Source organism: Saccopteryx bilineata, chromosome 4 (genome assembly GCF_036850765.1).
Source record: "Saccopteryx bilineata isolate mSacBil1 chromosome 4, mSacBil1_pri_phased_curated, whole genome shotgun sequence".
NCBI classification, from domain to species: Eukaryota; Metazoa; Chordata; class Mammalia; order Chiroptera; family Emballonuridae; genus Saccopteryx; species Saccopteryx bilineata.
Window position 1 is genome coordinate 131459974 of NC_089493.1, and position 22265 is coordinate 131482238.

General features: G+C 52.9%; 1 protein-coding gene and 1 long non-coding RNA gene across 10 annotated transcripts in view; one reads left to right on the plus strand and one right to left on the minus strand.

The window, feature by feature from the left end:
• The window catches only part of LOC136336523 (uncharacterized), a 94981-nt gene that overhangs the window by 2207 nt on the left and 70509 nt on the right, over positions 1 to 22265 (minus strand). The gene's annotated exons all lie outside the window — the stretch shown is intronic.
• LINGO1 (leucine rich repeat and Ig domain containing 1) overlaps positions 19566 to 22265 on the plus strand; it is a 231060-nt gene continuing 228360 nt past the window's right edge. For 5 of the 9 annotated variants that reach the window (XM_066278278.1, XM_066278280.1, XM_066278282.1 and 2 more), the window contains exons 1-2: positions 19566 to 19838; positions 20414 to 20543. The gene's annotated coding sequence lies outside the window, so the exon portion shown is untranslated. Of the gene's footprint in view, positions 19839 to 20413; positions 20544 to 20722; positions 20868 to 22265 lie in introns of those variants that run through there. The other 4 variants (XM_066278285.1, XM_066278287.1, XM_066278283.1 and 1 more) reach the window with 3 other exon arrangements.

Below are 22265 nucleotides of genomic sequence, written 5' to 3' on the forward strand. Positions count from 1 at the left end.
TCCTGTATTTAAAGAAGCCTAAAGCAGTGGATTTAGAAGGGGCCGTATTCCCTAAATCTTCTCCTCAGGTCTGGCTCCAGATAGGAGGTGGGGATTCCCCGGAGCCAAAGCAGAGAAGGGCAGAGGGCTGTAGCAAGGTGATGATAACCTCTAGCTTACTGCACTGTTATCTTTTGCCTGACTAAGCAGTGGCTCAGCCCTTGAGCCGGTGCCCAAGGGGGAGGGGCAAGTGCCTGAAACTGTGAGGGGAGCCTGCCGCTTCTCCTGCAGCCAGCTGCAGCCTGGCTGCCTTTTCTTTCTCTACCTCTGCTGCTATACTGGCTGCATACTGACCGTGCCACCTGCCTGCAGGTGGGTGCTGGTGGTAGTACACTAAACTCTCTATATTTTCTATGGGTCTAGCAATCCTTGGTTTGGCCAGTCTGCTCTTAAATTGGCCATTCTAGTTCACAAAGAGACCGCAATGTGGTGAAAGCAACAGGGGTCCCTTAGTCTCGCGCCCTGCGAGAGAAATCAGAAAAGTCATCAAGCAAGCACTGAAGAGGTGTTAGGGCAGCAGATCACCCCTGACCCATGGCCCTTGACTCTCGAAAGAATCCTGTGAGGAAGCAATGGGCAAAGCAGACAAACAAACCAAATATGCACACAAAACAAACCAAACTTCTAAACCAAAACCAAAGGGAGAAGGCAGCGTCCTTCATTCCCCGACCGACCAGGTGGGGAGAAATCAGGTGGCATCCCGCCTGCTCCACTACACCCTTTTCTAACCAGAGCTCTGTTTCCAAATATTCAAAGAGGAAGCTTCCTTACCAAACAGTCTCAAGACTCCAAATGTTTCGAATCAGCCAAATTCAGTTTCCAAATGGCAACTGCCGGAGGCTGGCCAGCTACCAACATCTGCTGCAGCCCACTCTGTGAGGAGGGGTCTTACACGGCCAATCCCGCTGGGGCCTCCATCTGTTACATCCCAGGAGACAGGCCACAGCAGACACAAAGTAAATTTTATAAGTTTTATTGCAAACCTGCACAGGGACTGCAGGCAACCCATGCAAGGGAGCACTGCAGCCCCCCAAACCTGCACAGGGACTGCAGGTAACCCACACAGGGGAACACTGCAGCCCCCCAAACCTGCGCAGGGACTGCAGGCAACCCACGTCTCCGAAGAGACTGGAGCACTGCAGCCATGAGCTTCTAAAATGGCTCCTTTTTATAGGGTGGCTATCTAGGATGAGCAACCATCATACAGAAGCTGATGTGGCTGTTAGCTATTGGCTAGGGAGGTCGTGCACAGTTAGGGGGGGGTATTGCTCAGTGGAGAATTTCAAACATAAACTTCTGATAAGGGTCTCTGACTCAATGCAGGATGTTGCTGAATTCTTTGTTCTCAGCATCACAGGGACCTTGTACACTCTTGGCAGCCCCGAGCATATCAGTACTCCTTGAATCTAACAATGAGCAAGAAAGAGAGGAAAACAATGAGTAATTGCTGGATTATAGGATCAGGAAAATTGTCTACACATCCATGACACTGCCACGCCCCACAGCAGGCTTCACTCTTCAGATCTGTAAGGCCAGGGGCTGCCATCATGGTCATTCACATGCAGGTTCTCATTGAATTTGGGCAGACAGTAAAGAAATGGTGGATTTGGAGGATGGTGGGCCATTCTCTTTATTAGTGTCTCACCAAGACAGGCAAACCACAAGAGAAGACAAGGGAAAAGCAGAAAACCTGCTTTTCCCATAGAGGGCCAGGGATCAGGGAGGCCCCTGCAATGCTGATAGCAGGAACCAAGAGAGAAAGCCCCCGATCTGCTTCATTTTATAGTGTTGAAAATTAAAGCCTTTGAACCAATATACAAATAAGGAAGTCTCTGATACAAAGTCATTTATCTGAGGCATAAATGGGATTCCTCATGAAAGTGCACCACTCCACATCATGCAACAGTCAAGGGTGTGGGGAAAAGCTTAGTTTTGAGAAGATCTTAGTATTAGAAGGATGTTGAAAAGATGTTAGTATTAAAAGGGTGGGAAAGGCTTAGTCTTAAAACTAAGCTGTAGGCTATAAGGACCTCGCCAGTTTACAGCCTGTCTCCCACACCCAATGCAAACTATCAGCAAGCAAACATATACATCATATTTACAAACTTATTTGACTAACAATATCCCAGCCCACCCTACTCACATCCTCTAACTGTGTGGCTTTCTGATCTGTCACTTGTTGTAGGAGAGGATGGATGGGCTAGCATAGGACATGCCATACTCTTAAGGTCTGTCTTACCATACAGCCTCCTATTTTTCCCAGAATCAACAACTCTACATGGATAACAGATTGCCTAAGCATGCAGTGATATGTCCTTAAGAACAAAGCAAGACAAACCCAACTTTTCAAGACAGAAAGTGGTCCCAGGAGACGGACAATTCTGAGGAAGCATGGCACCTGATCTGCACATGGGCAACCTTGAAGTCAAAGATGTGTTCTAACACAGTTGAGTTTTCCTGGCACAGTCCAGCTTGGATCTGACTTTTAAGACACTGGGAACCCCTAGCCAATTGGCTCAGTTGGTTAAGAGTGTCATCCCAAAACGACAAGATTGTAGGTTTGATCCTCAGTCAGGGCACACACAGGAGGCAACCAATGAATGCACGACTAAGTGGAACAACAAATGAATGCTTCTCCCCAACACCTTTGCTCTTCCTTCCTCTCTCTGTCTCTAAAAAAAAAAATAAATAAAATAAATAAATCAACCAATCAGTTAAAAATAAATTAAGCCCTGGCTTGATAGCTTGTGTTGGAGTACAGAAGTTGCTGGTTTGATTCCCCAGTCAGGGCACATACAGGAGCAACTCCGTGTCCCCCCCCCCCCTCCAAATAAAAAAAGACACTGGGAACAACTGTGCTTCAGAGCAAGTTAAGGCATACTGAGCATTATTAAATGAAATGCATATCTCAGAATCAAAGCCTAATCAACGCCTAAAATGTAGCCACTATTCCTCCAATGGAAGCCTCTCCCCTCTCAGACTACAGCCTAAGGACACATGGGTGTGGTAGAAAGGAAAATGTGGAGAACTCACTGCAATGGAGAGAGGCAGACCTCAAACAAGGTGCCTCAACTTTGGTTTCTTCGCCAGCAAAGGGAGCAAGAGCAGCTGGAAACGTTTGTTTATTCCCCCACTTTGTTTCCAGGTAGCAGGTTAAGCACCTTACTGCTCCATCTACTTTGTCCCTATGGCCTCATGAGATTCCCACTCAGGCATGATATTACCTATCAGCTGCGTAAGTACCATGCACACGAACTGCTCCCTACACACTGCTTACCATATGATGCCCACCTCCTTCAGGAGGGTGTTCTCATCATCTCCCCCCGCCCCTTAAAGCCATTCCCTCGGCCCACCTGAGACCTACTCATAACTCATTGCCTCATTTCAACAGTAAAGCTTCTGCTAGCAATAAATAGTAAGAGAAAAACACTTTCTTAAAAAAGAGAAAAATGGCCTGACCAGGTGGTGGCACAGTGGATAGAGCATTGGACTGGGATGCGGAAGGACCCAGGTTCGAGACCCTGAGGTTGCCAGCTTAAGCACAGGCTCATCTGGCTTGAGCAAAAAGCTCACCAGCTTGGACCCAAGGTTGCTGGCTCCAGCAAGGAGTTACTCAGTCTGCTGAAGGCCCCCGGTCAAGGCACATATGAGAAAGCAATCAATGAACAACTAAGGTGTCGCAAGCACTACACGTACTGATGATTGATGCTTCTCATCTCTCTCCATTCCTGTCTGTCTGTCCCTGTCTATCCCTCTCTCTGACTCTCTCTCTGTCCCTGAAAAAAAAAAAAAAAAAAAAGAGAAAAATGGTTGGTGTGAGTTGTGAGTTTATCTGATGAACTTCGGCTCAGCCTTTGAAAGAAAGGAAAAGGGAAAGAAGAAAGGGAAAGGTGGCAGGGAAGGCACTGCTCCCACTCATCCCTTGTGGGAGGTCAGGTGGGCACTGGGCTGGCTTCTGCTGGCCAGCCTGGGGCAAGGTGGGAGGGAGGATCTGAGCCATTACCTGCACTCCCTTCCCAGACCCCTGCTTGCTCCCCAGGCCTTCTCCTAAGGACTGAGGATGTCATTCTGCCTGGCTCAACATGCTAGAAGGTGTCTTAGGCTGCATTCCTGACGAGCAGAGTTGGAAAAGAGAATCCAAATGCTAAAGACTTATTGCATGCGTGCTTTCAAGTGATGCTCACATGAGAGTGAGGGTAGCAGGGTAAGATGGGAGGGAGCTAGGCAAGGATGTGAAGTTAGCCTGATCACAGGAGCTCTAGAGCTAGGATAAAGTCAGGGCTGGCCAGAGGTAGGGGCAGGCTTTGGTTCTCGGATCTGTTAGAGAGAGAGACAGGGATAAACAAAAAGGAAGGGAGAGAGATGAGAAGCATCAATTCATAGTTGCAGCACCGTAGTTGTTCATGACTGCTTTCTCATATGTGCCTTGACGGAGGGGAGGGGGCTGCAGCCAAGCCAGTGACCCCTTGTTCAAGCCAGTGACCTTGGGCTCAAGCCAGTGACCTTGGGCTCAAGCCAGTGACCGTGGAGTCATGTCTATGATCCCACGCTCAAGCGGCGACCCTGTGCTCAAGTCAACGACCTCAGGGTTTCGAACTTGGGTCCTCAGTGTCCCAAGCTGATGCTCTATTCACTGTGCCACCACCTGGTCAGGCTGTAGCAACTTCTTGATGAAAAATATTAAAGACTTGCACACTGTGTAGTGAGCATCACCTCCAAATGGAGAAAACTCAATCCAATCTGTCAGCTACTCCCAACTACCCACCCACTAGCGGCCCATCCACCACCCAGCTCTACCTCTGCTGGGATCCGAAGCCCTCCTCCCACACAGAACATTGGGCCCACCAAGGATGGAGGTGGAATGAAATTGGTGCCCTTCTTCCCTAGGCTCCTGGTTCTGCTCCTCAGAGCAACCTTGTGTCCTCATCTGTGCTCAGGCTGCTCAAGTCAGGGGAGCCCAGGCTTCCTCCCATTGAAGGACAGTCTGGGTTCCCCAGGCTGCAGTAAGGGGTCAGCTCACTGACATGGGGCAGCAGGACGAGGCCTGGGTTGGGGTCAGGTCCCAGCCTTGCTAAGGAGTCTGAGCCACAGTTTCTATATCTGCAAAAAGTAGACAGTGACCCCTGAGGCTCAGATGAGAGGGGTGCCCAAGGGCTGTGAAGTGTGAACTGCTGGGGCTGACTGTGCATGCTGTCCACTGGGGCCTTTGGTCACTGGGAGTGTCTAAGGCCCTATCCTGAAGGTGGCACATGTTTGGCTCATAGGTCAGTATTTAAAAAATGAAATAAGTGGCCATTATGTTAAAAAACGGGCCATTTCTGAGGGTATTCCGGCTTTTAGTTTCTCCTGAAAAATCAGCAGGAGCTTTAAGGCAGGGCCTGTGTCCCCGACCCTTCTTCTGCAGACCTGTTTCCAGTTATGTGCCTGACCCCTGACCTTTTCAGAAAATGCTGGCATTTCAAAAGGCACCTTTTCCAGTGGCTCCTACGAGTGACTGTCTGCATGCAGGTGGAAGAGGCACAGCTGCCTCCTGGCCCCATCAGTGCTCACTTTCTTTGCTCCCCGTGCCACTGCTGCAGCCCCGCTGTGCTCCAGGCTGAGGGAGGAGCTATGCCTTGCACAGGACTGCTTCTCCCCCACCATTGCCTTTGCTCTTGCCCACATCGTGTGTCCTTCCACCAGGGAGCCAGCAGGGCAGTGAGGCCAGCTATTCCCTCCCACACCCCTCAGTGAGGGTCACTGTACTCAGATAGCCGTCTGTGCTGGGATCAAGTGCACGGAGCAGGGTTGGGAAAGCTATGCTCATCAGAATAAGAAAACGGCAATCTGGAGTTCTTGATCAATCACCCCTTCCTAGCCATGTGACTATGAGAAAAGAACTTAACCTCTTTGAGCCTCAGTTTCCTCAGGACCAAATGCAAGAGGAATGCCCAGCACAGGTCAGGCACACATTAGGTACTGCATGTTTGCTGGAAAAGGAGGGGCAAGCTCTCAGACCCAGCCACAAAGCCTGCGTGGCTGCTTTTCTGTGGAGCCTAACAGGCCCTGCAGCTGGCTGGGGCTGGTGTGATGACAGGAGTGGGGGGATTCTGCCCCTTCCACACTGGCATAACCAGGAGAGCGTTGGAAGCAAGTGGATGTGTGGCATCTCCTCTTTCCCGATCCCCTACTCCTCCTATACTGGGGACACAGCCCCCTCCCTGAGTGGGGCCCTTTTCTTAAATACTGAGGGCCCTTGCCATCTGGAATTACTAGAATCCGCTGCCTGGTTTTGCATTAAGACGGGGAGCCTGGGGGCCCAGGAGAGGCAGGTGTGGAGGGAATAGATGGCCCCAAATCAATGGGTCCTGAAGTCACCTTTCATCAGGAATTGTGTATGGTGGGTGTGAGGACTGAGAGAGACCCTCTTGGACTCCTACCCAGTTTTAACTTGAAATCACAGGTAGGACAAGGATAACCTGAAGGGTTCATTTTAAGACAGAATTTGAGCAGCCTCTGAAAGGAGGGTTTTTCTCCTTTTCCTGCATGCTGCCCTCTGGCCATTTTTGAATACAGCAAGGGGACCACTGCCTTCTTCCCAGGTGTGCCTCTGGAACCATGGGCTGGGGGTGCATATCTAGATGTGGTCACTAATCCAGAGTTACGGGGGTTTCGCAGGGGAGACAAAGCTCACAACGGTGATGCTGGCAGTTGGTGACATTTTCTGTGTGCCTGGGCTCCACCTCTCCTGCTGTGCCTTCCGAAATTCTAAGCTCCAGCCCATGTCAGTGAAGTGCATCCTTTAAATGAATTCAGGTGGAAATGGAGCCACCCACAGGGAGGAAAGAGAGGTGCATTAATTCATGAAAGATTCTCCGTGGTGGTCATTGTGAATTTTGGAAATAGCTCAGCATGTGTGTAATAGTTCATGTAATAGAGGGTAATAGTTCATGTACAAATGTTGATTTACCTGCCGAATTTTATTTATTCATTTTTTTTTTTTTTTTTTTTTTTTAGAGAGGGGAGAGAGAGAGAGGGGGGGGGGAGGAGCTGGAAGCATCAACTCCCATATGTGCCTTGACCAGGCAAGCCCAGGGTTTCGAACCGGCGACCTCAGCATTTCCAGGTCGACGCTTTATCCACTGCGCCACCACAGGTCAGGCCTACCTGCCGAATTTTAAAGAACATGTCCAGCCTGACTGGTGGTGGTGCAGTGAATAAAGTATCCCCCTGGGACGTTGAGGTTCAAAACCCTGAGGTCACCAGCTTGAGCATGGGATCATCGACATGATCCCATGGTCGCTGGTGTGAGCCCAAGGTCACTGGCTTAAGCCCAAGGTTGCTGGCTCAGCTGGAGCCCCCCACCCCACATCAAGGCATGTATGAGAAAGCAATCAATGAACAACTAAGTGCTGCAACTACAAGTTGATGCTTCTCATCTCTCTCCCTTCCTATCTCTGTCTCTATTGCTAAAACATAAAAAGAACATGTCCAGAGAACCAAGTCAGTTTGGGGGTCTCCAAATCTCCGACCTGCATTCAGGAGAGATGTTTCAGGACCCTGGCTAGCACCCCAACTCCTCTCCCACTTTTTTCCCCCGGAGGTGGGTGGGGTGAGGAGTTGGGCCTTTCATAATTGGCTCATTCAGGGAAATCATCATATAAAGTTAGGGACCTGGGGCCCAGGGTCCTGGGAACATGAGCTTCAAAGTCATTCAACAGATCAGTGGCTCCTGTTTCCTCATAGCCTGATTGCTTGGGGGTGATATCACCTGAGACCCAGGCAAAAGTGGGGGCAACACAGCTTGCTTCTCTGCTTCGAGTCTGCAAAGACACAGGTGTCTTACCACCTGTGCTCTAAGGAGTGTGAGCAAGTAGGGAGGATGTTGTTAGTCAAACCTGACCCCTAACACCATCCTGGTGGCTCTGGGCTCTGGGGTTGGGAGGGGCAGTACTTGGCTGTTTGGATAGGCAAGTGGTGAGGGTCACAGCTCTGCAGGTGTGGAACCTGCAACTGCACCGCCTACAACTGAATCTTGGCTCCGCCTCTCCCATGTCATGTAGATGTGGGTGTGTTAATGATCTGTGCTTCCATTGCCTCATCTGAAAATGGGGGTGATCAGGTACCCCTATTTATAGGGTGTTGTGCAAATGAAACATATCAAGCACTTAAAACAGTGCTTGGCATGTCATCTGTGCAGCTGCATGGTATTAGTATTTAATTGCTGGAATTCTTGCTCAGCTCTGATGTGCAGCCAGGATCGCCCCACGGTGTGCTCCCAGAGTCAGACTGGGAAAGGGCAGGCGTTTCCCGGCCTTGTGAACTGTTGTCTGAGGAAGCACTGGTTTGGGACCTGGGAGGGCCCACAGCATTCAGCCAGGGGCTCTGGGACCCCTGCCCCTGCTTCTTGGTGGTTCCAAGCCGGAAAGGCCCAAGCTCATATATTGGCTCACAAGTAACAAGCTTGGCACCACATTATTAGCCTCTTGGAGCCGCATCTGTGTGAGGGCATAACAACACCGGCGACGTGGTTAAGAGGAAAGAGGAGAAAATGTAGGCAGAGGCCAAGCACACATGCTCTAGCAGGGGTAGTCAACTGTTTTATACCTACTGCCCACTTTTGTATCTCTGTTAGTAGTAAAATTTTCTAACTGCCTACCGGCTCCACAGTAATGGTGATTTATAAAATAGGGAAGTAACTTTACTTTATAAAATTTATAAAGCAGAGTGACAGCAAGTTAAAGCATATAATAATAATTACTTACCAAGTACTTTATGTCAGATTTTTGCTAAGTTTGGCAGAATAAATTTTTATAAAACAACTTACTATAGTTAAATCTATCTTTTTATTTATACTTTGGTTGCTCCGCTACCATCTACCATGAAAGCTGGAACACCCACTAGTGGGTGGTAGAGACCAGGTTGACTACCACTGCTCTAAGGGCTCCATAGTGGTGGCTGTCACATGGCTGTCTGCCCAGGGTCTCTGTCTCCTTCTGGGGCTTGGCTGCTCCCCTCTCCCTCTTCTCCTTGACTCCCAGCTTGGTACCATCTGCAGGATCAGGGACTTTCAGAGTTGGCCCATCTAGGCCAGACCTCAAAGATAAGAGCAGGTTATGGCCTCTGGTGGTTCATTTCGTGTGGCCTCACCCCTTCTCTGTGCTTTGTCTTAGCATCAATGCTCTGAGTTTCCAGACGACTCCTTTGTCCCATAGCCCTGGGTAGTACACCCCTCTCCACGCCCAGCTTTGCCCCATTTCAGTAATAAATGATGAAATATTTTATTTATTTATTTTAAAAAAATTTTATCTATTGATTTTAGCAAGAGAGGAAGGAATTTTAGGAGTGAGAAAGAGGGAGACAGGAACATTGATCTGGTTCTGTATGTGCCCTGACCAGGAATCAAACCAGCAACCTCTGTGCTTCGGGATGACGCTCTAACCAGCCGAGGTATCTGGCCAGGGCAAAGTATTTACTTTATTAACAGTTTAGGTTTGACAAACATAAACTGGGATGGGTGGGGTTCCAGGCCTTATCGCACACATGAGTTGCCTTATATGTAATTACCATTTAATTAGCATTTACTTTGCATCTCACACTGTAAGAGGCACTTTACATACCTTTTATTTAATCACCCAACAGTCTCTAGAAGTAGCTATTATTATTAATTTTGTTTTATCTGGGAGGAAACTGAGGCTGGGAGGGTTTGTGTGATGCTTGGGTCACATGGAGAGGGAGCACAGGGAGGGAGCTTGTGAAGCCCTTAGCAAAGTGCTCAGCATGCAAAAGGTGCTCAATAAAGGATGACAGCTCTGTCTACCCCGGGTTCCCTCTCCAGGACTCCTAACCGGGAGGACTCCCCTTAATGCCCTCTCTCCTGCCCTTGTACCAGCTCTTCTGATGGTCAGGAATGCATTAATTTGCATTTGAACTAGTCACAGTGAGATTTGAGTGTGTGGACACAGAGAATGGCCACTAACTCCAGTCTTGGCTAAGGCCCCTTCCTCCTGGCTCTCATGGCTATGTCCCAGAGGGACTCACGGGGGCTAGGCTGTGGCCTTGCTATGAAGTGATGTCTGGTCTTCACGAGCTCTCACCAGTGGGTTATTCATTCTGCCGGGGTCCTTGAACATAACCCCAGCCCCTCATTCCTCCCTGTAGCCTTTTTGGGCCTGGGGTGTAGAGGGGGAAGTGGGCTGGGACTTCAGGGGCTTGAGTCCCTTTGGCACTGTCACGGGGCCTGGCCTTAACTATGATCTCTCCGAGATTCCCATCTGGGCTGAGAGGAGACCTGATTTCTCCAGGTGGCCCTGCTATGAGCAGTCACTTCGGGTCCAGGGCAGGCCTGTCTCCCTTTGGGCTTCAGTGTCCTCATCTGTAAAATGGGAGGGTAGGATGGGCTGGCCTCTGAAGGCTCTCCCAGCCCTGTCAGGGACTAGAATAAATGCCACCCAGAACCCCTCTACTCCCCTCTGTCAGCCCTGTCTGCAATGGAGGGTACAGATGGAGGACCTAGTGCAGAGTAGGCTGGGGGCAGGGGACAAGGCAGAGGAGGAGTCCCAGTGCTTGCTAGCTCTCTGGCTTGAGCAATTGGTTGACTGTGGTGTGGTTTACTGAGTTAGGAAAGATAATGAAGAAGCAAGAGTGGGTGTGGAGAGGAGAGATGAGTTCAAGTTTGGATTCGTTCAATTTGAGGTGCTTAATGGATAGCTCTAAGCAGCCAGTGCAGAGGCAAGCTTGAATTTGAACCAGGGATATCTGCAGGAAGGCAATGTTCTCCGTAGCTCACCAGCCTGTGTAGAGCATGTAGGCACAGTTGAGATCTGGAGGGCTCAGGAAGGGTCAGGGAGAGCTTGTGTTCAGGGCAGGGCCAGCATCTGGGAATAGTAGTGGTGGGATAAAAAAGCACTTAATCAGGGAGGGCTTCCTAGAGGAGGGACCACAGAGCTTTGTTCCTCAGAGCTGTAGGTCACGAGAGCTGGAACTGTCCTTGTTTTAAGACAGACCTGACTCTAGGTATAGAACTGTCTTTGCGTGTAGATAACTACTTAGTACCTCTGAGAATCTCTCTTGCCCTCCAAATTGTCCTGTCACCATGCCCAAGAGTCCATTAGTGCACCCTGACTTTGGAACAGATGTGGCCTGACTGGGTCCCTCCTTGGAAGGAGCATTGTACACAGTATGGGGCGCACCAGACACTCTTCTCCTGGGCAGAAGGGGTGAGGCCCCTGGAGGGGACTCTTCCTCCAGGTTCTGCAGCAAGCCAGTCTGCCATGTGAGGGGCAGGCCCCTCTAACAGAAGGGCAGGGGGCTGCTGGGCACAGCGGCGGGGGTGACAGTGTCGAATCCCAGCAGAATAGTGACTGCAGTGTCAAATGAGTGCTGTACTCTCCGTGCAAATTAAAAATTAAAATTAATCAAACACTCAAATTGATTTCCTTCCTGTCTGCTTGCTCTGTTGTGCCAGTCAGATGGCGGCCTCCCCCGCCTGGCCCAGTACATCCCAGCTCCGAGACACAGCTGGGCAGCTCAGGCTACTGCACAGGTCTTTGTGACAGGCCTGGGGGAGCTGCGGGTGCCTCATTTCTGCAGTGGGAAACTGGGCGGGGTCGATCCCCCTGGGTTCCTGGCCCGAAACCAGGGCTGGGCTTGGAAAGGGGGCTGGCAGGAAGAAATATCACTCTGGTCCAAAGGAAACAGTTGTACTGAGATAGGAGGCAGAACCCTAGGAAACATGCTTGGGGCCATCATTAAATGACATTATGAGCCTGGACCCGTCTTGCCCTTCTCAGAGCTCAGTTTCGCCATCTGTGGAATGGGGAGAGAGGGGCAGATGGAATAAGTCTCTCCTGGTTCTGGCACTGGCCTATGGGCTGGAGTGGCCTTCCCTGGGGTCTGAACACTGACCCTACCACTTTCTCTATCCCTGCCCCAGCCAGCCAGAGGCCCTGGCCTCCTCCAACTCCAGGCAGACCCTGACCTGTCATTCATCAGCTGTGTCGTGGTGGGCAAGACATTTGATATCCCTGAGCCTCAATTTCCATATAGATAAAATGGTAATGATACCAGTGCCCTTGTGGAGGGAGGTTAGCCTGCGAGGGTTTTACTGGGATCAACAGTTGTGGTGAGAGGGATGGAGAAGTGGGAGGGGCCGAGGGAGGAGGTGGACTGCGACTGGCCCAGACTGCAGGGTTCTTTGCAGGGTTGTCCTGAGTTGGGGCAAGAAGGTTGGGCCTTTAACCCTTGCTTTGACCAGTTGCTGGAGGCAGCAACCTACAGAAGGGCAGGGCTTTGGGCAAGGTGCACCTCACCTGTGGCATGGCAGCCTTACCACCACCAGCAGAGGGAGGCGTGTCCCACCCTAAAGGGGGCCTGGGTAGTATGCTACGGTGCCCTCTACACATGCAATTGAGGGAGGCTAGTGGGAGGGTACCCTGGGACAAGGTCAGAAAGCCTGCTGAGGGTCAGCTCCCAACAAACTGCAGTTACTGTTGAAAGGTCTTGGGGGTCCCTAACCTTCCCACCTTCACACCCAGACACTCCCCAAGTCCTGCTTCCTTATTCTTAAGTGTCCATCCTTGGGCCTCTTCATCTCACTGCATCCCCTCTCCTAGATGACCCAACAGCCTCCCCTCCAAACTCCCCCTCCAGTTTCAACCCCTCCAATCAATCCTCCCCATGGGAGCCAGGAAGAATGTCCACAAATTCAGATATTGCCAACTGCCTCACTTAAAAACCCTTTGAAGTCCAATCATTCTCCACAGCATATGAGGATCTTGGTGACTTGGCTTTGACCCTGCCCTGCTACCTGTCCCCAGTGCACCCTGCTGTTCCTTCAGCAGTGTGGGTGCTTTGTTATTTTTTTTTACTATACTCATTAGTATCCTTCGTCCTTTCCTTTCTGACTCCTACCCACTTCTCTTCTCCTCTTCCCTCCTCTCCTTTCTTCCTTTTCCCTCCTTTTCACCTTTTTTTTTTTTTTTACAGAGACAGAGAGAGAGAGTCAGAGAGAGGGATAGACAGGGACAGACAACAGAAACAAAGATGAGAAGCATCAATCATCAGTTTTTCCTTGCGACACCTTAGTTGTTCATTGATTGCTTTCTCATATGTGCCTTGACCGTGGGCCTAGCAGATCGAGTAACCCCTTGCTCAAGCCAGCGACCTTGAGTCCAAGCTAGTGAACTTTGCTCAAACCAGATGAGCCTGCGCTCAAGCTGGCAAACTCGGGGTCTCGAACCTGGGTCCTCTACATTCCAGTCCGACGCTCTATCCACTGTGCCACCACCTGGTCAGGCTCCCTTCCATCTCTTCCTTCCCTCTTATATTTAAACACCATCCATGTGATCAGCACTCACTCCCTGAATCCCTGCCTTGTCCAGGCCTGGGCCAGTGGGTGCTGAGGACCCAGAGATGACCCAGACCCAGTGTGCTCCTACCAGTGCCCTTCCTGCCCTTAGGCCCCTCTTCCCTGCCCAGTGAGTTCCTGTGTACCCTCTAAGGGCAGCAGCCACTTCATGCTCTTTTTGGGAGAGCTATGTCTGGCTGATGCCAGCCCAGGTGGCTGCAGCAGGCCCCTTCCTCTCCTTTGAGGCTCAGGGCTAGGCTCCATGGGCTCCTATTACCGTGTCTTTAGCTCCATAAGATGCACTCCCCCCCAAAAAAAGTGGAGGGGAAAACGCCTTTGCGTCTTATGGAGTGAAAAATATGGTATTTTATTAAATATTTTAACATACCATTTGGTTCAGAATTTTTTTTTTGTGTGTGGCAGAGACAGAGAGAGGGACAGATAGGGACAGACAGACAGGAAGGGAGAGAGATGAGAAACATCAATTCTTCATTGCGGCTCCTTAGTTGTTCACTGATTGATTTCTCATATGTGCCTTGACCGTGGGCCTTCAGCAGACTGAGTGACCCCTTGCTTGAGCCAGAAAACCTGGGTTCAAGCTGGTGAGCTTTGCTCAAACCAGATGAGCCCATGCTCAAGCTGGTGGGCGACCTTGGGTCTCGAACCTGGGTCCTCTGCATCCCAGTTCGCAGCTTTATCCACTGCGCCACCGCTTGGCCAGGCAATTTTTTTTTTTCATATTTTCTGCCTTAAAACCCTAGGTGTGTCTTATGGTCAGGTGCGTCTTATGGAGCGAAAAATATGATAGTTCTGTGACCCTGTCAGCCTCCAGCCCCCACATGAAACAGTGCCTCCTCTGGAACTCAGAGCCTTGGCTGGTAGATCTGACCACATGCCTGTGTGCTCACAGCCCATGAGCGCCCTGAGGATGGGGCCCCACAGGGCTGAGCACAGGGCACACCCTCTGTCAGCAGGAGCTGAATGGCAGGTTTTTACCCATAGTGGCACACAATTCCAGGTCCTCAAACTCCCTCTGCCGCAGTGGCTTCCCAAACTACAAGTCCAATCCCCCCTCTCAGGATCAGGCAGGGTCACCTCTCTGCCCAGACCCCCAACATCCACCAGTCCTGCTGCCCCTGGCACCACCCCTTCCCAAGCCCCTGTTGGGTGACCATGCTGGACTGAAGATCCCCAATGTCCATGCTGGCTATGACCCTGTGCCTTGGTATCTCTATCATAAGTGAGGAGCATCCTTGTTCCACCTTCCCTGGGGCTGTGGCGAGCCTTCACTGCGAAGGCAACCATGATAGGCTGTGGACAGGACAGCACTTCCCTGTTACAGGGAGGTGTGGTCACTGTAGAGAAAGCTGACATGGAAGGACTGTGGATTGACCTGGGCCTCTCAACAAGCTGTCCTGGGGACAGCTCCTGCAGGGTCACTCCAGCATCTTAGAACTGGCCCTTATAAAGATAAGGCAGGCGCAGAACCAGTGATTGAATGTAGAGGTTAGAAAAACGCCTCCCACAAGAAATTGCTGCACTGCCCTGGCTGGGTAGCTCAGTTGGTTAGAGCGTCATCCCAATACGCCAAGGTTGCAGGTTCAATCCCCGATCACGGCAGATGCAAGAATCAAACAATGAATGCATACTAAATGGAACAACAAATTGATGTTTCTCTCTCTCCTTTCCTTTCTCCCCCTTCCGCTCTCTTAAATCAATAAATAAACATTAAAAAAAAAAGAGGGCAGTGCTGCTAGAGGGGGGTTGGTGAGCTCTGTAGCAGCCCTACCTCCCGCCCACTGGACCCACTAGGAAAGGAAGCCCCCAGGGGGAGGAGATGTGGCACCCCACAGTGTCCCCCTTCCCTGGACTCTCCCCTGACATCTTGGGATGAAGTAAGACAGAGGGCTTGTTGGGTTGACTCAGGCCCACCCTTTCTCTCTACAGCCTCAGTTTCCCACCTACAAACAGGACATGTAAGGCTGTCTCTGCTTGGTGGCACCCGCGAGGAAGAGGCAGTCCTACTGGGGGGAGCAGCTGCCTAACCTTTTTCAGGGGGTAGATTTTATAAGGTCAGCTGGTGTGTCTGTCTTCCCTGGTGGTGCTGACTGCAGGGTCCCAGAAGGAAGCTCGATAAGGGGGCATTGCCCCTGACAGAGTAGTTTGAGGTTACTCTACAGTCTCCTTCATCCTCTCTCCTGCCCAGGGCAATGGGAGGAACAAAGAATTATCCTCTTTTACAGGTGGGAAAACCAAAGGGCCAAGGAGCCAATTAAACTCTTACAGCCTAACAGGGACCCCCATGGTTCTGATGGGGGAACAGTGAGTGAGAGCATGGGCCAGATTGGGGTGTGGTGATGCAGGGGGAAGGTCCTGGAACACTCCATTTGGGGGGGGGGGGTCTGGGGAAAGAAGGCTCTGGAGTGGAGGAGGGATTGGAAGGCACTAGGCCAGCAGCACACCCCAAGCAGCCCCCCTTCCCACCTGCAGGGCTCTAGGCCCTAGAATCCAGCCGAGGAGAGTGGGAGAACATTCTAATTATTTTATCTTCTTGTTACAGGCCCTGGTCCTGGACCAACCAGAGATGGCAGAGAGGGTTAGTCCAATCTTTGCTCAATTATGGGGAATGGGAGTGGGTGGGGGAGTAGGCACTGCCCCAAGCTGTTCAGCTAGATACAGTGAAGCCTGCGCCAATGTTTCCTCCCCCTGCACCTTGATGTCAATCCAGCTGCCCAGTCTGCGTCTCCAGTACCCTCTACCCTGTGCAAAGGCATGGGCATCAGAAGGGGGTAGAAGTGACCCCTGGGTGTAGGGTGCTGCATGGCAGGCTGGGAAGCAGTTCAAGGGACAATGGACCACGGTCTCCTGTTTCAAGCCTCTAGGGTCAACCCATAGCCACCAGACTAAATCCCTAACTCCTGTGGGGCCCATAAGAACCTATAGGTTCTGGTCCCATGCCACCTGCAACCCCATCTCCAACTCCCTTTCTCTCCCTCCTCTTACTACAAGTCCTGTGCACATGCTAGTCCTTCTCTCTACAGCTTCTACTTCTCCAACTTAATATCTACCCAATGTTTTGGAGCTAGGTCAAATGTTTCATCCTGCAGGAAGTCTCTCCTGACTCCCAATAACAAACCAGCCCTGACCTGACAGCCCACTGTGCTTCTGAGCGCTTGTCCCACATTCTTCTAAATGATGGTTTGATGTCTGTCTGCTTCCTTCTCCAGACTCGAGGACCCCTGATGTGTCTTCCCCACCTGGCGCATGGCCTGGCATGGAGTGGGCCCTCAGTGAGGGCTCTGGAAAGAATGGAGAACAATGTCTCTCAGTCCACCTCCTAGAACTCCACCCTGAATCTTAGTTCTCTCTCTATGAAATGGGAGTGATAGTACCGGGACAAGTATGATGATGGACTGACTAATGGACACTCCTGACATATGGTCAGTGAGGGGCAGAGAGGAGGAGGGACACTGGAGTGGGCAGAGGGTAGCCAGGCTGTTGAAGAATGAAAGGATTTGAGAGGATGAGAAGCCCAGTGCTGATGGGGACAAGTGGGGAAAGACTGGGAGGTGGGGAGAAAAAACGAGAGACAGCCAGGAGATAGCCCATTCACTCTTCAGCCTGATCCAGGAAGCCAGGTGTTGGCTGAGAAGACAAGCAGGAAATGCCTACTTCCTCCTGGGACTCCATGTGGGCAACCCAGCCCCGGGCCGGACCTGCTTTGGTGACTGGGTCTGGGACACTGCCAAGGTCTCCCTCAGGGCCTGTGCAGATGGCTGAAAATACAAAGGTGCCCTGGGTGGCATCTGTGGGGGCACTGGCCCAGCCCGTGTGACAGGAAACAGCCAGCTCTCAGCTTCTGGTGGTGAAGGAGATCCTTCCTGGAGCTGCCTATACTGGCCTTGCTCCTGGCCCTTGCCCCCCAGCTGTCCTGGGCCTCACAGCGGAGAGCAGTTCCTCTTAGTGGGCTTGTTCATTATTTATGCCTTGCCTCGCTGTAAAGCCTGCTGGGATGCAGAGGTGCCCATAGCTCCTGGCCACTAGCATAAGGGCAGGATACAAGGGGCGGCAAGGGGAACCCCGTGCAGAACTGCTGGACCAAGGCCTGGGCCTGATGAGGGAAAATACATGATTCAGACTCATGTTCATTGCCCCTGTGTGGCACACAAGCCTGCCCCCATACTTAGGGAGGAACTTGAAGCTCAGAGAGGGCATGCTATACATCTGAGGTTGCAGAGCAAAGCTGGGGAGCATAAATTCCCCAGCATGGACACAAAGGTTGTGTGGCTCCCACAACAGGAGGATGAGAGAAATGGATGGGGATGTGGACTGCATGGATGTCAAGGACTCTCGGAAAAGGCTGTTTGCCTCTGTTTGGCTTCCCTAGGGCCCATCTGGGAGCCCTGGGAAGACTCCCCAGGTGTGTTGAGCCAGAGCAGGCAACAGCCATGAGCTCATCTCTCTAGAGGTCCCCAGAAAGTCTAGTAGGAAGACAGAAGAAAATGGCCAGGCAAGGAGGCAATAGAAAGACAGTAAGGGTCTTTAGGATGGGCCACAAAGCCAAACACAGGTGTGGGGCAGGAAGAGGTCAATCGCTCAATACCTACTGTGTGCTGGGTCATTCCTGGGCATTACTCCTCATGAGTCCTTCCCCAACCCCCTCAGTGGCTGAGTATTTTTATTTCCACTCTACAGAGGAGGATACTAAAGCTGGCATTGGCATAGGTATGCCTGACCCCAAAGTCTGGGTTTTTTACAGGGCACCTTGATGTGTGGGTGCCTAAGTCCAGCCCTGGGCTTCTCCCACTTCCAGCTCTGGTCAGCAGGGGGAGGCTGTGCCGAGTCCGGCTGCAGAGATGAGGCACAGAGGCTAGAGCTGAGTATATATGGAGAGGCCTCTTTCAAAAGCTCCTGGCTTTGGGAATCCCTTAGCTCCATGTCGAAAGATGGGGAGGACTTTTGCCTAGATTGGCTAAGCGGCAGTCCTGCTGCTGCTGCCTCGGGATAATGAAAAAACTCCTCAATTCAAGGTTCTTATAGCTTCTCTCCCCCCTAACACATTTCCCATCCTTCCTCATTTCCCACTTTCAGGTCTTTGCACCTGCTTTTCTCCCTGGGCATAGGAGCCTTTTGTGTTTCCTTCTACCTAGTCAACTCCTACGCATCCTTCAATTCCTGACTTCAACCTCACCTTCTGCAGGAGCTCTCCCAGGCCTCCTCCACTACCCAAAGTCCCATCAGATCTCCCACTGTCTCACTGTTTGAGGGCAGGAATGTGTACAAACATCTCTGTGTCCCCAGAACCTAGCACAGGATGAGGCACATAATAAATGCTTAGAAAACAAACGAGCAAAATGCATCCCTCCATGGTGATTTGGGGGGCAAGGGGATCTGTCTGGGGTGGGGGGACCAGGAAGTTGAAATGCTGATGCAAGCAGTCCTATCTAGTCAGGCTGACCAGGAGTCTAGGGGTGTATTTTACTTCTTCAGGGTGTCACAAGGGTCCAGGAAGATCTTGGGTGTGAAAAAAGCTCTGTAAACTGTAGTGTGTTATCCCTGGTAGGTCCCTGTACTTCTTTGCCTTGTTCCACTGATAAGGAGGGTGTGGAAGGAAGGTTATAGCACAAGGGAGGGGCAAACCAGGCCTGGTGAAGGTGGGATGGTGGTGACCCCAACTCTCAAAAGCAGGAAGTGGGCGAAATTCTGGGGCTGAGTCCCTTTTCTATGGGATTTAATACCGTATCAGAGGTGGGCATGGCCCCAGAGATGGTGGAAACCAATGTCCTTCCAAGAAAGTGTACGCTGAGGCCCAGAGAGAGGCAGGCATCTGCCCGAGGTCACACAGCAGGAGCGAGAGGCCACCTTGTGAGCTTTGTCCTCTCAGCATGACAGGTGTCCAAACCCTGGGCTTGGATTCAGACAACAACTTCTGTGCTTTCTCCTCCCCTGGCCACGCAGTCTCAGCTCCCATCCTGCACTGTCGTCACACCGCCCTCCGGCCGGTAGGCTTAGCCTCCAGCAAGCACTGAGCGCCCTCTGGATGGAGTGGTCTGGGCACCTTCTGACATCTCCTTGACTCACCTCTAGGCGGGGAAGGTTGGGTTCCACGGCGGTGCACCACGGCCCCGGCTGCGTCACCGCCTCAGACTGCCCCGCGGCGGCGAGGCCGCTCTCCGCCGCTTTCCGCGGTGCTCGCGGGTGGGGCAGGTCGAATCCAGTGCGCTATCCCTTTAAGCACGAGCGAGATGGGAGTTTTTAGCGATCGCCGAGGCTGAGGCTGGCGCGGAACATCGCCGCCAGACAGGCCATCGCTAGGAACTGTGAAGCGAGCGGAGAGCGGAGGGGGCGGCGAGCCCGGCGCCTCGGGGGTCCTCTCGCTGCCCACTGCAAGCTCGAACCCAGGGCCCCGCGAACAGCGGGCGGCACCCAATGTAATGCAGCGAGAGAGGCAGCGCGGGGCGGCGGGGAGCAGGTAGCGCGGGAGAGGGCAGCGACAAGGTAGATAGCGGGAGACAGCGGACCGGAACCGGGATGGGGGGTAGCAGGTGGGAGTCAGGAGAGGAGGTAAAGAAGGAGCAGTGACGGAAAAGGGGGAGAGGACGAGCGCGAGAGCACCTGGCCGCGGGTGTGGGAGAGGGAGCCGGAGCCTCTGGGTGCGAGCGTCCGCAGCCCGAGTTGGGCGCCCCGGCTGGGAGCGCAGCGGGGGCCCAGCGGGGCACCGTGGCAAAGCTGGGACCGCGGTGGGGTTCCTCCTGGGAGGGGCAGGGGACCTGAGGAGGGTCGGGCCAGAAGGGGACGCAGGTTCGCTCTGTGGGGCCCGCAGGCCGTGCTCGGGGAATCCGGAGGGCCAGGGCTTGGGACCCTTGGGTGCGGCGGTGGGACGCGCGCGCGGGCGTGAGCGCCCCGGCGGGAGGGAGCGCGCGTTAGGGATTCTGCTGGCATCGTCGCGCGGAGGACAGGCGGCAGGAACAGGCGCACAGGAGGGCGCAGGGGCCCTCCTGCGCACGGGCCGCGCGCGCTCACACACACGCCCTCTCGGCTCGCTAGTCGTGGCTGCCACAATCTCGGAGCCGAGCCCTGCGGAGCGGGAACCCGAACCGGAGCGGGAAGCGAAGCGGAGGCGAGCCGGGCATGCACTCCCGGAGCGGAGCCGAGCACGGATGGCGCTCCTGGGACGGTGAGTATGGGCACGCCGGGACGCTGCAGCGCGGCCGGTATCGCGGGGCACAGGCCTGGAGCTGAGGTGTCTGCCCGCTGGTGGTTTCGCGTGCGCAGCTTCTGATTGGGCGGGAGCCTTGGGGCAGCGTGTGGGGATGGGATCCTGGGTGCGAGCCTGTGGGTGCGTGCACGCGCAGAGTGGGGATGGGGCGCTCTCGGCAGCCCAATTCGTAATCGCGCGCCCTCCCGCTGCGCGTTGCCGCCTAACCCTTGCCTGCCACCAGAACCCCAGCGACTTGGAGCAACTTGGTGTGTGCTGGGAGAGGATGGAGACGCTTTAATGGTAGCACTCCGGCCTTTCTTTCCAGAGGATAGTGCGAGGGAGGGATGGGGGCGGGGCGCGGGCTGTGCTACTTGGCGGGCAAAGAGGTGCGTCTCCACCACCACTTGGTCCGCACAGCAGTCTGCTCTCTGGGGCATCTGTCCAGGCCCGCAGCGCCGCGCTGGGGCCGCTCCCGGCGCTGGACTCCTGTTACCTTGGCTAGGGTCGAGCATGGCTACAGACTCCAGGTCCGGGGGCCGCGAGATCGTCTTTCCAGCTAGGCTAAGGACACTGGGTGGGGTAGTGGGGAGACGTGCCTAGTGTGTAAGTGTGTGTCTATGTCCCCGCGCCTTCTGCTCCGTGGGATAGGCTGCTGGTAGAAGGGAACTGCCCGAAGGGTGCAGCGCTCCCCAGAGGCTGGGGTTTGGAAGCGACACTTCTAAGCTCATTGGCCTGGTGCCAAGCAATCCCTGTTTTGCTTGGAGCCTCCTGCGTAATTCACTCTGTATGAGGCGGTTGTGGCCATGCTGTGTCTCCGACCCCCATTTTCCTGTTTCCTCACACACTCTTGTCCTGTGTTGGCTATTCAGGGAACTTCCTGACCTTCTTCTCCACAAATGCCAGCCCGCCCCTACGGTAGAGGGGATAGGATGGGGAGATGTGGTCCGGAATGGTGCCCTGAGAGGAAGGGAACCCTGTGTCCCAAGGAGTGAGAAGCCCAAGAAAGGGTCAGAGGCCCCTCCCCTTTACCAAATCCTTCCTGCTTTTCAGGGCAGTTGCTTTCATCTCTAGGAAGCCTTCTCTGATTGCTCCTGAATCCTTCCAGCTAGCTTGGGTTTCTGGGTTGAAGCAGATGATTTCCCCAACAGCCCTCATCCACATGCCTTCTTTCCTGACACTCAGCATCTGAGCCTGTGGACTCAGAAGTCTTGCTCTCAGCCTGGATGCTGGCTGGAGGGTTGTGTTGTTGGGCCAGTCAGGATGTTCCTGGAGGTCTTTGGGGTATGGTACTATGTTGTGCGACCAGCTTTCAGGCTTAAACCTTACTTCCACTTTCATTTTCCCTATGGAGCCTCTCAGCCACCTTGTTAGAATGCAGGGTCCCTGGGCATGCTTCCCTCTTCCAGAGAAGAAGTTTGAGGCAGAGATGGAGCTAGAAGAATTCAGGGTGGCCCCTTCCTTTGAATGTGTTCTTTAACCCTTGTCTTTGGGGAGAAGGCAGGGAAGGCACCTAGCCCTGTTTCCTGATTTAACATCGGCACTCTGGGGCTTGCTGCTGGAGGGTCGGCTCAGCACAGCTGTTCTACTGCCTGTCATGGGAAGGGAGGGGGCACAGCCTCTCCCATCCTGATTTTCCCTGGCTCGATTTCTGCTACCCTTTGACCCTAGCCACATTGATCTTTGTTTCCTAGATTTGAG